This window comes from Arvicanthis niloticus, chromosome 23 (assembly GCF_011762505.2).
Source record: "Arvicanthis niloticus isolate mArvNil1 chromosome 23, mArvNil1.pat.X, whole genome shotgun sequence".
Taxonomy (NCBI): domain Eukaryota; kingdom Metazoa; phylum Chordata; class Mammalia; order Rodentia; family Muridae; genus Arvicanthis; species Arvicanthis niloticus.
This window is the reverse complement of record NC_133430.1, coordinates 25,683,870-25,698,047: the sequence shown is the minus strand read 5'-3', so window position 1 is coordinate 25,698,047 and position 14,178 is coordinate 25,683,870. Positions and strand designations below refer to the sequence as shown.

The 14,178-nt window shown below is 44.1% G+C and overlaps 1 protein-coding gene and 1 long non-coding RNA gene across 4 annotated transcripts in view; one reads left to right on the top strand and one right to left on the bottom strand.

Moving 5' to 3' along the window:
* Ston2 (stonin 2) overlaps positions 1–14,178 on the bottom strand; it is a 130,364-nt gene that overhangs the window by 40,559 nt on the left and 75,627 nt on the right. The window contains exon 1 of one of the 3 annotated variants that reach the window (XM_076921475.1): positions 11,772–11,951. The exons of the other annotated variants lie outside the window; for them this stretch is intronic. The gene's annotated coding sequence lies outside the window, so the exon portion shown is untranslated. Of the gene's footprint in view, positions 1–11,771; positions 11,952–14,178 lie in introns of those variants that run through there. 3 annotated transcript variants of the gene reach the window in all.
* LOC143436899 (uncharacterized) lies at positions 2,641–13,760 on the top strand. The gene is made up of 2 exons (XR_013106661.1): positions 2,641–6,159; positions 10,843–13,760. It is a non-coding gene; the product is annotated as an uncharacterized LOC143436899 (long non-coding RNA).

Here is a 14,178-nt window from a genome sequence, read left to right as displayed (position 1 = left end):
GATTCACTTCCTGGAAGATGGACTAGAATTCGTATTCCTTTAACACGTTGCATTACAAACTACAAAAGTGTAGCATAGTGCGTGAGGAATGTAACAGGAGAATGTGGGGCTTGGGCTTCCAACACTACATCCCCGCCTCGAGACCTCTGCTCTGCTCAGCTCTCCTCTTCCCCCTTGCTATGTTCCAATACAGCCTCAATACCGAAAAATGCCAAACATGAAGAAATGTTTCCAATTGGAAATGGCCGAAAGAGAAAACATGTCTCTCAGACATGTCTGTTGAAAACAAATCAAACAAATTAACAGCTGGCACTCCTTTAATCCCAGCACTCTGAAGGCAGAGGCAGATACATCTCTGCATTTGAGACCAGGCACATACACAGACACACCACACACACACACACACACACACACACACACACACACACACGAGTTGTTACATATTTGCGTCTTCTGACAATTCTATGACAGAGATGTTGTCATGAGTCTGAACTATGATGAACAGGATGAGGTACAGAAGTGACACAGTTGCCAACTGTATAGTTAGGAAGTGCTTCAGCTGAGCTGTAAAAGGATTTCCCATGGAAAAGAAATGGACTTGCTTTACTACATGTTTTCTTGAGTAAGTCCACAAACAGGCCAATAGCTGGGAAAGCCAGAGAGTGTCTACAGCACAGACCTTCTCTGAAACTAGTCAAGGGGCATCAGCACCGTGACCTAGCTGAAGAACTGCTTGTGTGAAGAACAGCCGTACTGCTTGGGAAGACAAGTGCCTTATGACTTGGCTGCTTGTCAACTCAATTATTTCTTGGTCTTTGGCCAAGATGACACCATACTGCCTCAACCTAAATAAATAAGCTACATATGTGTGTGTATCTGTGCAAAGGCCACCAGGCATACCTTCCATTCTCAGCTGAAATCCCTTCTTGTCTATAAGGAAGAGAGAGTGTGTGTTTATTTTAGTCACTCTTCTCTTCCTGAAGTGACTCAGGGAAGTAGCTCTGATCCTGGCTAGAACTTCATGTTGTTATATGACCAAGCTTAAAGGTAGGCAGGCTATGGATATTTCTGTGCCAGAGGGTGTTGGTGAAAATGACACTGGGAACATCCATACAGCCAATTAACTCTTTAGAGAGAGGACTACAAGAGAAACAACCAGTTTTACCTGCCCTAACTCTTCTTTTTAAGGTAAATGGGAAAGGCCTGGGCTTTAAGAGCCTAGAGATGTTGTCAGGCTTTTGCCTGAAACCTAATGCTTAGGCAATACCCCTGGGGCAATTCCGCTGAAATGGAAGATTCAGGGAGACCAAAGGACTAGCATCTTCTAAGGTGACTGAGTCCCTCTAAGCTTCCGCTTCCTGGAGGCTAACAGTCCATCACTTCTCAAACCTACGGTTTTCATGCTTCCTTCCAGGCATCCAGACAAACCTTGGGGCTTAGAATCAAAATGATCACTTGGGTTTTTGTTGTTTTGTTTGTTTTTAAGGTGCAGTGGGCAGGATTAGCTATTATTTCATGGGTCATTGTTCTGTGTTTACTATAGCTGCACTGAGTTACAGAGAACTACTAAGTCTTTTGAAAACAAAAATACTTTTCTGGTTGTTTCTATTTGGTTTATTTTAAATATGAGCAATCTTTGATAGCAAACTCAATACTTCTGTTAAGAATTCTGCTTAGTTAAGGAGTCTACTGAACATAATTACCAAGGCTCGGTCCTGTGTTTCTCCATCTCCCCCCACCCCCTTCTCTGTCTACCTTTTCCCTTCTGATACTCTTGTGTGATCATCCAATGCCCCGCTCCACATCATAAATTCTGACCCAAAGGCCTTTTGGTCAAGGAAAAAGAAAACCTGCCTAATGACCAGATCAGTGATGGGAATCCAGAGGCTGTAGGTCTGAGGTAAAGGAAGTAAAAGACAAGGAAAACAAATCACCAGACCCTTGACTGCTGTGGCTGATAGATTCTTATGGACCTTCCTTCCATAAAGTGAGGTAGGTGCGCACAGAGACACACCTTATTTCCACTGAGTGGCCTCTACACAGATACACAACAGTGAGCAAATCTGATGGGTGCCTTCCCCAGAGTCCCCAGTCACAAGACATTAAAAAAGAAAATCAATAAAATCATTGCAATCTACTGTCCTGGAACTCTCTCTAGACCCTGCTGTCCTGGAACTTGAGATCCACCTGCCTCTGCCTCCCAAGTGCTAGGATTAAAGGCGTGAGCCACCACCCCTGAGCCTAGAAATCACTTTCTCTCATTTATATGATGAAATTAAAATCTCCACATCAACTGCCAAAGTCATTACTAGAACAAGCCATGGGTTTCTGTCCTGGGGCACACTGCCCTTATAATTACATAGCCAAGGACAGCAGTTTAGGGGATACCCGGGAACTTAAGGCTGCAATGATGAGACATGAAAACTTAAAAAAGATAAAGAAATTTGGACTGCTTTGAAATGGTGTATTTTGGCTTTAGTATATAAATAAAAAAAAAAAAACAATTAAATTAAAGTTTCTGGTGGGGAGAGGTACTGGGACTTAAACCTACGAACTTGCTTGCTTGTGCTTTGCAATGTACCAGTAAGATCCTCCCCTATCCTACAAGTGCATTTTTAGTAATAAAACCCTAAAACTCAGTGCTCTTTCTTTTCTTTTTCTTTCTTTTTTTTTTCTGGCTCTTTTAATATTTTAATGATGACATGCTAATGTTCACATCAGAATACACAGCAGGGATCCAAGAATATCTTGAAGAATATAACAAAGTTAAAAATCATGTCAGAACCAAATACTGGCCACAGCTTGTGTCCAGGTGGGAGTCACAATGACTGGAAACTAGCTTCACTCCTTGCCTACTTCCAGGACCTTCATGGATTCCTCCAGCTTGCGCATGCCTCTTTCCTGGCGCAGACGGTACCTCTCAGCCATGGACTGAAGCATCCATTTAGCCCGAAGCTTGTTCTTGTCAGAGCCATAAACTAAGATCTTGGTAGATTCAGAAGATTCCAGAGTCTTCAGCTCAAACATGGCCTGGCTCACTTGCTTGATGTGAGGCATTCGAGATCTCTCTGGGCTGAACAGAGAGTTTAGCACCTGTGTGTTGACTTGTAATACTTCTGGATCTTCCAGGTCTTCAGGAACTTTCAGCCATGGAGGAATATCTTTATGGGTCAAGTGAGTTCTCATCTTAATTCCTGACAAGGAACCCCCTCAGTGCTCTTTCTATTGAAGATTTAAAATATCCCTCCAATCAAAATAAGATTTCTCCCTGCCTGCCCCGGATTTTGGGTGTGATTCTGCCCACTTTCTTTCTCAACATGCTGTGGTTTTTGTTGTTGTTTTGTTTGAAGAGGGCACCAGATTTCATTATAGGTGGTTATGAGCCACCATGTGGTTGCTGGGAATTGAACTCAGGACCTCTGGAAGAGCAGTCAGTGCTCTTAACCTCTGAGCCATCTCTCTGGGCTTTGAAGTGAAAAACTGAACTGTAGGAATGATAATAATCATACTGTGTAATAAAATCAATTAAGTCAAAATGATTGTTAAAGTCCATACTTTGCTGCTCTTCCAGAAGATCCGGGTTCGATTTCCGCTCATAACCATCTGCAACTTCAGTCTGAAGGAACCTGATGCCTACTTCAGACCTCCACAGGTACCAGGCATACAAGTGGTACATGAACATACTTAAAGGCAAATTGCAAATATACATAACAATTTTTTTTGATTACGGTATACTAATTTTATTCATTATCTCAGAATGAACTACAATTAGCTTCAAAGTCCAGAGCTTTCCTCGTCCCCAACAGAGACCCCAAGTTGCAGCTCTGAGTAATAAGCTGGGCATTTTAATGTGTTTGGGAAACCTTCCCTGAAGTCTACACCATTCACCGCCTTCCTCCCCAGGGTTCCCACTGCAACAACCTCCACCCGGCAAAAACAAACCTCTCCATTTCTCGTTCTTCCTTAGCTCTGGTCAGTAAACAACACAGGCATCATATTAGTTAGGAAAACAAGTTTCGCCCTGGCCCATTCTGGCATCTCCAAACTCAACAATCATTCAGGAGCTTTGCCCGTTTCTCTGTTAGCAAAAAGAAGAGAGGAAAGTTTCCAAATGTGGCCCTGGATATCTTTCAAAAGAAACGCCTCCTTTTAAAAATGGAAGAAAATGTTCTGATGTGTTATTTATTGACTATAGATTAAACCTCTGCTCCTTCCCCACCTTACACCTCTTCAAGGGACAGAAGATTTGAAATGCCCCTCCAATCAGAACCCGGATGCTTAGCTGTGGATGTGCATTAACAGTTTTGCTTCTGCAAAGAAGTTGCTTCATTGAATTGTCACAGAAAGCCGCTGTCCCCCAGACAATGAAGTGACCCGCACTCAAGCATTTGCAGTAGGCAGGGACAAGGCTGGCAGAATTCTCAACCTGCTGCTATAGTAACAGGAAGAATGTGATTCAGGCAGCTCTGCTGAGATCCAGATCCAAATCCCTCCAGCTCCCAGAGAGAACATTAACCCTTCCCTGCCCCCATTCTGGGGCAGAAATACTTGGAAAGAACCCTGCTTACCCCTGTGCTGGATGCAGTCCTCTTGGCATCTAATCATGCTGTCCACCCAATGCCCATTGATTTACATATCCTTATGAGGGTCCTGTGTTTTCATGGAAAACAAGCCAGGCATGGCCTTTGACATTAAGCATGAAGGAGGAGGTGGATATTAAACTATTGTTAAAACCACAACACATTATGCAGTATCAGCAAAGGCAACACCAGAAAACAATCTCTGCAAGATAATCCAAGTATCACCAGAGTACTAGTTAACAGTAGACACTGTATGTTCTGAGTGAGGGCAACGACAAACAGCAACACTAGAAATCTCTGCCCCAATGCTCTCATGCCTCCCACAAATTAGTTTAAATAAGTCATTTAATTAAATCAAGCTTTTGATTTATAACAGTAGCAAGATTACAGTTATGAAGTAGCAAAAAAACAATTTTATGGTTGGGGGTCACCACAACATGAGGAACTGTATTAAAGGGTCCCAGCATTAGGAAGGTTGAGAACCAGTCACTGTGTTAGAGAATGATGTCACACAATTGCTGAACATGAGACCATGGGCCCTCATTTATAGTACCTGGCAACAGAAATACCAGGTAGTACTTAGAAAGAAGTGCACAAAGAAGCAGTGCCCAGGCCCTCCAAAACAGTTCCCACACCCCCGCTCATTTCTGTGGTCAAGGTACCAGTGAAAAACCTTTGAAAAATACACCTTAGAAATGACCCATGTCTAATCCAGACTTCTTTCCTTACGCTGTGAGTGGAAATCTCATGTTGTCAGACACACCTCCTTGCTCAACTTCCTCATTTCCCACGGAGAACAGACATAGGAAATTGGAGTTTCTCAGGAGGCTAAGTGCCAGTAAGTAGGTAATGCTATCCTATAAGCTATTGGTGAAATAAGACAGGAGCAATCAGATGGCCAAGCACAAGAACTGAGGGACTACTTGCTGGGCAAGCAAAAGAAGAGCTGTAATTTTGGTCAGAGGCTTTATCTCAAAAAAATAAGGTAGAGGCCTGGTGGCGTGGAGCAAGCCAGCCCTTGGGAGGCAAAGGCAGATCTCTGTGAGTTCAGTGCAAGCTAAAGCTACACAGTGAGAGCCAGCTCCGAGCTGGCTACTAGATGATAACCTTTGCCTCTCAGCTGGGCTGGGCTGTGAGTTAAATCTGAGGAAACACACCGAAGCAAAAGCACAGAATGTCACAGGCAAAGCTTATCAGCTTGGCCTGAACTAAAACCCTCAGGCCAAGGATATCATCTAGTAGCCAGTTCAGAGAAGGGTCTCACTACGTAGCTCTAGCTGGCACTGAAATACTGATTTCCTACCTCAACAGGAGGTCAGGCTACCACTAAAGAAGGGAAGATGAGCTCCCAGGAAAGGACATTTATCCAAACACCTCCACAGCATCTGAGCTGGGATCTGGGAAAAGAGCCCAAGAATCAGACTCCATAGAAACTGGTCACTTTTTACCCAGACATAATAAATGACGAGAAGGAATGTCGTAGGACCTGGAGTAATGATGTCACCTACTGCTGCTCTCCTGGAGTTGGAGAAGAGACAGCCCACGGAGTGACCTGCGTGCTTATGACTTAGAGAACAAGGTGGGTAGAAATGGAGGCGTTCCGTAGAGATTCCAGCCAGTTCTCTGCAGTACTCCTTTCTTATGAAAGCTCATCAGATAGATCCCAATGGAGTTGGATGTTACTTCTACATTACCAAAGATTTGCGCCAAAGGCTGACCTTGTCTGCCTCTTGGCTGAGAAGGGATTCTACAATGGATTCTTGATCCTTTCCAAAGAAGGAAATGGTATGGTTTCTTCACATGCCCTTTCCCCACAGAAGGCTGAGGAAATGGGCACTATTGAATGCCACAGGAGTCCTGCAATTTGTATTGATTTTATATATATATATATATATATTACATTTTATATATTTTATACATAAATGTCATATATGTATATATAATATATGTGTATACACATATATTATATATATAAAATATTATAAATGACAAGAGCAAGAGAGGAGGGGGCAAGCAGCCCCTTTTATAGTGAGTCAGGCATATCTGGCTGTTGCCAGGTAACTGTTAAAATGCTAACAATTGTCAGAGAGAGAGAGAGAGAGAGAGAGAGAGAGAGAGAGACAGGGTTTCTCTATGTAGCCCTTGTTATGTAGACAAGACTGGCCTCAAACGCACAGGCAGCTGCCTACCCTAGTACTGGGATTAAAGGTCACGCAGTAAGAGCTTACCTGTAGTATAAGAGTTAAAATAGTGTTTACTTTTCCTTAGCATGTAAGAGAAATAAGAGATCTCTGATAGTTTTCCTCACTATACCATAGATCTAGAGTCCTAGTCCCTTCATAATGCCCAGGACTCATGAGTGCATCCTCATGTTCTCAGCTCCAGGGAGCACAAGGGTAAATATTACATAATTCTAATTATCAATCTGGACCTGTTTTTGTTTTTTTTTTTTTCCCCATCTAGCATCAGGGCCAATGTGCTTTCCCTGAAGATAATAATAAAATGTATTTCTACAGCTAAAATTAGAGTAAATAAAAAGGTTGGAAACACCAAACATTACTGGCTTAAGTATTGGACAAACTAGAATAATTGCATTTGCGGTAATTGTTAGCATTTTGTCTAAGCTCCGCCCCACAGTTACCTGGCAACAGCCTGGTAGGCCTGACTCACTATAAAAGGGGCTGCTTGCCCCCCTCCTCTCTCTCTCTCTTGCTCTTGCCTTCCTGCTCCAGCTCTGTCCTCTCGTCGCTTCCCCTTCTCTCTCCTAGTGCTCATGACCTACTTCTCTACTCCTTTACTTCTCTTTTCTCTCTCTCTCTGCCTTTCTCTGTCTCTACTACCCTCTCAGCTCCCCTCCCCATGCCCTGAATAAACTCTATTCTATTCATGAGGCTGGTCCTTCAGGAAGAAGGGATGCCTCAGCATGGGCCCCCTGAGACACCCTCTTCTCACACACCTCACCACACCTCCACAGAGCATATCCCCCACCCCCTTTATCTTTTTATAAACACATCAGTAATGATAATCCAGTGGATTGGTAAAACCCCACATGATTACTGGCTTTTAATCTTGGCCAATCACCAGGGCTTTGCGATCTATAGAGTCTAAGTCCCCATCAACAGATAGCTGATAAAATACCCTAACACAAGATACAGGCCCATAATTGTTAAAACCATCATGGTAATAGTGATATGCAAGTCGACGATGCCTTATCCAACACCAGTGTAACAGAATTCCATGTGCTAAACAAATCAATTCCATGATGACATTAGTTGACACAAAATTGTGTGCAGGAACTAGGACCAGGTAGACCAAAGGTATCAGTTAGCTGTGAGTTACATAACAAACCAATCTAAATTCTAGCTTAAAACAAGAAGCCCTTCTTATTGGTCAGCGGTCTGTTGGGGAATAGGTTTGTCTGATCTCTGCTGGGGCATTCAAGTGTCTGGACAGCTGGCTAGTACAATCACCATCATCCGGTGGAAGGGCGTCACTGAGCCACTGTAAGCCACCCATGGAATGTCTATTCCAAGAGAGCGAGCACAAGTGTACGAAGTTTCCCAAGATCTGGACTAAGGAACACACACTTTTACTTCTGCAATTCTACCGGCCAAAGCAAGTAATGAAGCCAAGTCTAGATTGGAAGTCTGGAAAAAACCAACAGCACCACTTGGCAAAAAGGAGTAACAAAACCATGTTGCAATGGAATAGAGTCAGAGAAAATGACTGGATCTATTACTTCTTCTTTTTTAAAAATCTCAATCAATTTATTACACAGAATGGGAGAAAAATGTCACTCCCAGCCGTGTGTGATTCCCAAGCAATGGTCATCATTTTGACTTTCCTCTAGAAAAGATACAAGGTTCTTACATTAAAGCTTCATCCTGGGGCTGGAGATGGCTCAGTGCATGAACAATTATTGCTCCTGCAGAAAACCCAGGTTCAGTTCCCAGCACCCACATGGAGCTCATAACTGTCTGCAACTCTAGCTCCGGGGATCCAACAACTTTTGGCCTCTGAAGCCACTGCATACATGTGTTATACACTGACTCAGGCAAAATAGTCATAAAATATTCTTTTTGCTGGGTAGTGGTAGTGCATGCCTTTAATCCCAGCACTCCTCTTTAATCCCATACTCCGACATGTATGCAGGAGTCAGAGGCAGACAGATCTCTGTGAGTTCAAGGCCAGCCTGATCTAAAGAGTGAGTTCCAGGACAGCCAGGATCACACAGAGAAACCCGGTCTCCAAAAAAACCAGCCCCTCCCCCAGGCCCCCCAAAGCGTTATCCCTCTTTCCACTCTGCCTGTGCTTTGCATATGCATGCACACACCTTAAAAGCTTTATGACCTCAGTCTTGCACCAAATAAGAGCCGTCTGGTTGAGCCTGAAGATGCACTGGACCTGAGAATCTGGTCAGGGCAAACCTGTCTTTTCCCATTGTCTCTTCTTAGCTTGGGATGTGAATACAGATGAAAGGTTGCATTGCGGATGAGAGCTAGATCCTTGGAGAACCGTAGCATGAGGAGTGTCTGAGCTTAGGAAGGAATGTTACCTGAAACAGATAACACGTAGGAGCCCAGAGACGCAGGAAGCTGGAGCTTGCTGCAGACCACAGACTGACAGCTATTCTACTTTAGCTGAGGGCAGCTGGCTCCACCAGTTGGCTTCTTCACACTATGTCTCTGCTTCACTTACCTTTGCCCCACTGTTACCACTTAGGAAACAGGCAAAAGCTCCCTGGGCTGCATTTGTGAACCGTTTTTCCTGATCTAGGTTCCGACATGTATGCAGGTGGCAGTTACTATAGAGTATCCCCACAAACTAAGGCTCGGCTTCTGTTCTGTTTTGTTTTGGAATAATCACCTTGACCTTTTGGAGACTGTCACTCACCATTGCCACCGAATGCTTTAAATACCTACTTGTGAGGTCTGGACAGCATGGGGAGGGGTGGGGAGAAGAAAGAATTCTAGACACCAGAACACAGCATAATAGAGGAGATAGCTCTACTAGGAAATGCCTGAAGGCTCCTTGGAGGGAATTCTTCAAGTGGGAAGGAGAACGTATAACTTTCTCAATAACAAAGCTGCCTTGAGTGAATCGCCCTACTCTGACTGACTCTGACTTATTACTGTAATCAGAGAGTCTAGTTTTCAACCTGCTGGGTAGGGTCAAAGCTTATGATACCAAGCACAAGAGAGTGCAAAACACAAGAGCATAATAAGAGATGGGAAATTCACCATGAAGCAGCCTGGGAAAAGCCAAATTAAGCAAGCACTGCATCCAATTTGTTTCAATTCAAAAGCCTGGGTCATTAAGGCACCAACAGGAAGAGTTAACTACCCTCTTCCAAAATGCATACTGTCCCAGAGTTCCGGATCTGGGGGCGATAGAGGTTTGACAGGGAGAGTGATACAATTTTAACCATAATGTGAAGTACTCAGTGTACTCAGAAAGGCCAAGCACCGTCTGGGTTGGCGCGGCACTCGTCCATTTGCTCTCTATCATAATTGGACAGTCACGGATTTAAACTTGTAATTTCCAGGTAAAATCTCTCAGCCACAGGGCTTGTCACTTCCGATTCTCAACTACTTGGCGTCAAAACAAGTGCCATCCTTGGATCAGAAGATGAAGGGCTGGCTGGCTGGGAGGCAGTTAGTCACTCTCAGCTTTTAATTAGCTGAGGGGAAGCCACATGGATTATGAAGCAAACATCTGGCATTATCACCCCAGGAACACCGATAATGACAGTGGAGGCAGGTTACCAACTCTTTGGCAGAAGGCACATGGGACTTCCTGCAGAGCAAGAGGTGGCTTTTCACCCAGCGCCCCTCCCCCTCCACTCTCACAAACCAACTGTGGGCTCAAGTGCTCTCCTGGCCTCATTTGTTTGCTTGTTTTGTTTTTAGCTGTTCATTGAAAACCCAGGTATGTTCGGTAGAGGCAGCTCCATGTATAGAATCCCAGTGCTCCCTCACCAAGATGTCAAAGAATGATGCATTCGAGAGACACCTGGGCATGTACCAGACATCCACATGGTGTCACGCAGGGCGCCTCAGCTCAAGGCGATTTCTATCGGAGTTTCTGTTCTACTTGCCTCTCAGCTCAGTGTCTTTCCATTCTAATGCAATTGTGAGATAATTCCTCAGGGCTGTTGAAAGCATAGCGTGTCTCAAATGCTCGATGCTGGTGTGATCCAGTTAACTTCATCTGTTGCTTTATCTTACCTTTATCACTTTGCTCTTTTATTTTCTTCTCCCAGGTATTAGTTGAGGCTGGACCGGGAACCAGAGGCAGCAGTTTTATTCCTTCGAACTCCAGTGCATCCTATGGCTTGTTTTCAGAATATCTGAGGCACAGTTAACAATGCACTACTTGATTGCTCTGAATGACTCTCACCCACAGCATTGAGTGAGAGGAGCCCTTGGCGGGGGCTCCACACAAGAAACCTGTTTCCCAGCCTCCTCCATTTGCCTGGTGACCCTTTCCTCAGAGTCCTCAGCATACTGTACAAAGATCTCTGTTTTCTCCCTTAAATATCACAGGAGGCCCACATCAAACACTGGACCTTTTTCTTCCTGGAATGCTGCCAATTTAATCTAATACTTCCAGGCTCACATAAATTTAATTAAACTCACTTATCTTTTAAGCCCTCCCACCCCAAACACCATCTCCTGTCACCTCTCCACAGTAAAACCTTTGAAAATAGGATTTTCTCTTTGCTTTTCAGCCAAAATGTCATGCAGGCTTTCTTTAAAGCTATACCCATCAGATGTACAGTACAATTAGTCATTCAGTAGGGCCCATGTATTAAAATACCCACAAGTCCTTAACACCTTTTTTTCCTCAAACCCTATTTGGTTATTTGGTGAGCAATTGGGGGAAAGGGGGCGAAATGAAGGGAAGTGGGGAGGTAGGGGCGAAGTTTGGCAGGGAGGGTTTCCCCAAAGCCAAAGGGCAAGTTATACCAATCAGAAGTCATGAGTGTCTTAAGTTTGCTTTCAGCCAAGCTATCAGGTTACAAGCTCTAATGAACTGTTCCTGAGAAAGACAGTTCTTTGTCTAAGGACCAGAGAACTAGCCAAACAGAACACCTCTCAGAAACTCTCCCACCTCAACACAATCGAACAGGAAAGCCAACACGACAGCGAACAAGGTCCATGAAGAGATTCCGTCGCAAATAGCTCTTACCACAGCGAGTAGAGTCCCCCTGGGAACCCCGGCCTGGGCTCTGGATCCTCCTGGTTCAAGGAGGTGGTGGTGAGGGGTCCTGGTGGTGGGTGTGGGTAGAGGTGTGCTCTGTGCATGCTTCAACAGGACTCCCGGTAGTCGGCCTGCCTGTCTGCCACTCAGTCCTCTCGTCTGGGTGGGAAGGGCCAAGATGAAGGGGGGGAAAGTGCAGGTTACTCACTGGCCTTCCCAGGCAGACACACCCAGGAGGAGGGAGAGGCAAGGCAGACTGGGAGATTCTTCTGAGACGGCTGAGAGCTCATTCTGATTCCTTTTGTTATTACTTCCTGAACTCTGAGCTAAGTCATCTTGAGCCTGGGTGCATAAAGGAGGCAAAATAACCCCCAGGCGATTAGACTGCAGGAAGTAATGCAAAGGCTGCTTCAAGAGACAGATGCTTAAGCATACACCTCAGACTGAACCCCCCACGTTCGTTTCTGCTGTGTTTCTGGTTATCAACACTGAATCAACCAGAAAGTGAATGGTTACCCTGGGGCAGAAGCTGGAAGAGCGTGGAGCGAGAGAATCACAAGTACTTCTAAAATAACCTGTAGGCTCGATTTTAGAGAAATGGGTTGCTCAGCTGTCTCCCACAGTCTATGGACTATATCTTGTATAAGATGAACATCGTTGAGACAGAAATCTATAAAGGGAGATGCTGGAAATGGAGCCACATGGTACGTCGAGTAACTGTTACCTGGTAGCCTGCTGGAGGGTGGATCTCAGATAGAAGGATTACATTGTGACTTGTCTGTCAGGGTCCTTATGGGTGTGCAGAAACAGAAACATCCCTAGGGACTCATAGAAGATGAAGGTGAACTCTAGGGAACCAGCCTCTACACTTGTCAGATCCTTCTCTCCTTTAACCCTAATGCTCTTAGGACTGCGGTACGCTTCTTCCTTCCCAGATGGGCACACTGAAGCTCCTGCTCAGCCAGCCGCTGAATAGAAAGCACAGATTTTGGACCCAGGTTTGCCAGAATTCAAGACCTCATACTGTCCCAGAACACTACCAGGCATGTCTGCACTACCTTAAACAAAACACCCTTTCACATTACCTAAGACCAAGGCACCTTTTCTCAAATGGTATAGCTTTTCCGTGACTGATATTTCATGAGATAAAGTCTATGGGACAAAAGTGAAAAAAAAAAGTTTCTTTATTGTAGCTTCTCAAGGCTTTTAATAAGCTAATGTAAGGTGTAGTTACTCATGCTTGAACTCACAGCACTCTCCAAGGCAGGGGGATGGCCACCAATTGATGCTTGCCTAGTAAGACCCTATCTCAATAAAGACATAAACTGGATGGATTTATGTCTTTACTATCAGAGGCAGATAAATCTTAAGACCAGCCTGCTCTGCATATCGAGTTCCAGATGAGGCAGGGCTTCAAAGTGAGACCCTGTATCAAAAACTAAACTAAACTAAACTAAACTAAACCAAACCAAAAAACCAAAGATCGATGAGAAGGAAGGACTGGACAGATGACTCAACAGTTAATAGTCAGTGCTGCTCTTGCAGAGGGACCTGAATTTAGTTCCCAGAACCCCTGACACTGTAACCCCAGCTCAAGGGGACCCAACAATCCCTTCAGGCACCTTGCACACATATGGTATATATTCACACTGACACACACACAGCTGAACATAAATCTTGAAAAATTATTTTTAAAAATGTAAAAAGCAGCCAGGTGAAGCTTTTTTTTTTTTCTATTTTAGCTCTCATGGTTTTCTTTTCTTTATGCTGAATGACTACATTAAACTGTAATTGATAGTCAAATTATAAAGCACAAAGTGTGCCAGGCGGTGGTGGCACGTGCTTTTAATACTGGCTCTTGGAGGCAGAGGCAGATGGATCTCTGTGAATTCGAGGCCAGCCTGGTCTACAAAGTGCATTCCAGGACAGCTAGAGCTAAAAAAAGAAAACTGGTCTAGAAAATCCGCCCTCCCCCCCCCCCCAAAAAAGCCTTTAAAAAGCTAAAAATCTGTAAGCCTGGAGTCTGTGTTTATCCTTTCTCAAAAAACTTTGGTTTTTGTTTTTCTTGATGAGAGGGCATGGTTTAGACTCAGCAAACACTAATATGGGAGCAAATTATTGTATTTTTCTCTTCATGCTCAAAATTTATTTTTAAGTTTATTAAAAAAAAAATCCATTGTGAAAACTTTCAAGTGATGTTGAAGAGTATAAAATAAAAAGTGACCTCCAATTCCTCCCCAAACCAGTCCCATTCCTCAGAGGAAAGCACCACTAGCAATTTCTTAGGTTTCTGGCCACAATGGATACAGTTTTTAAATAACACACCCTGGCTAAAGTGTACCCCTCATGTGCTATTCAGCACATTTTCTAACTTAATGATACAGGAGAATATTTT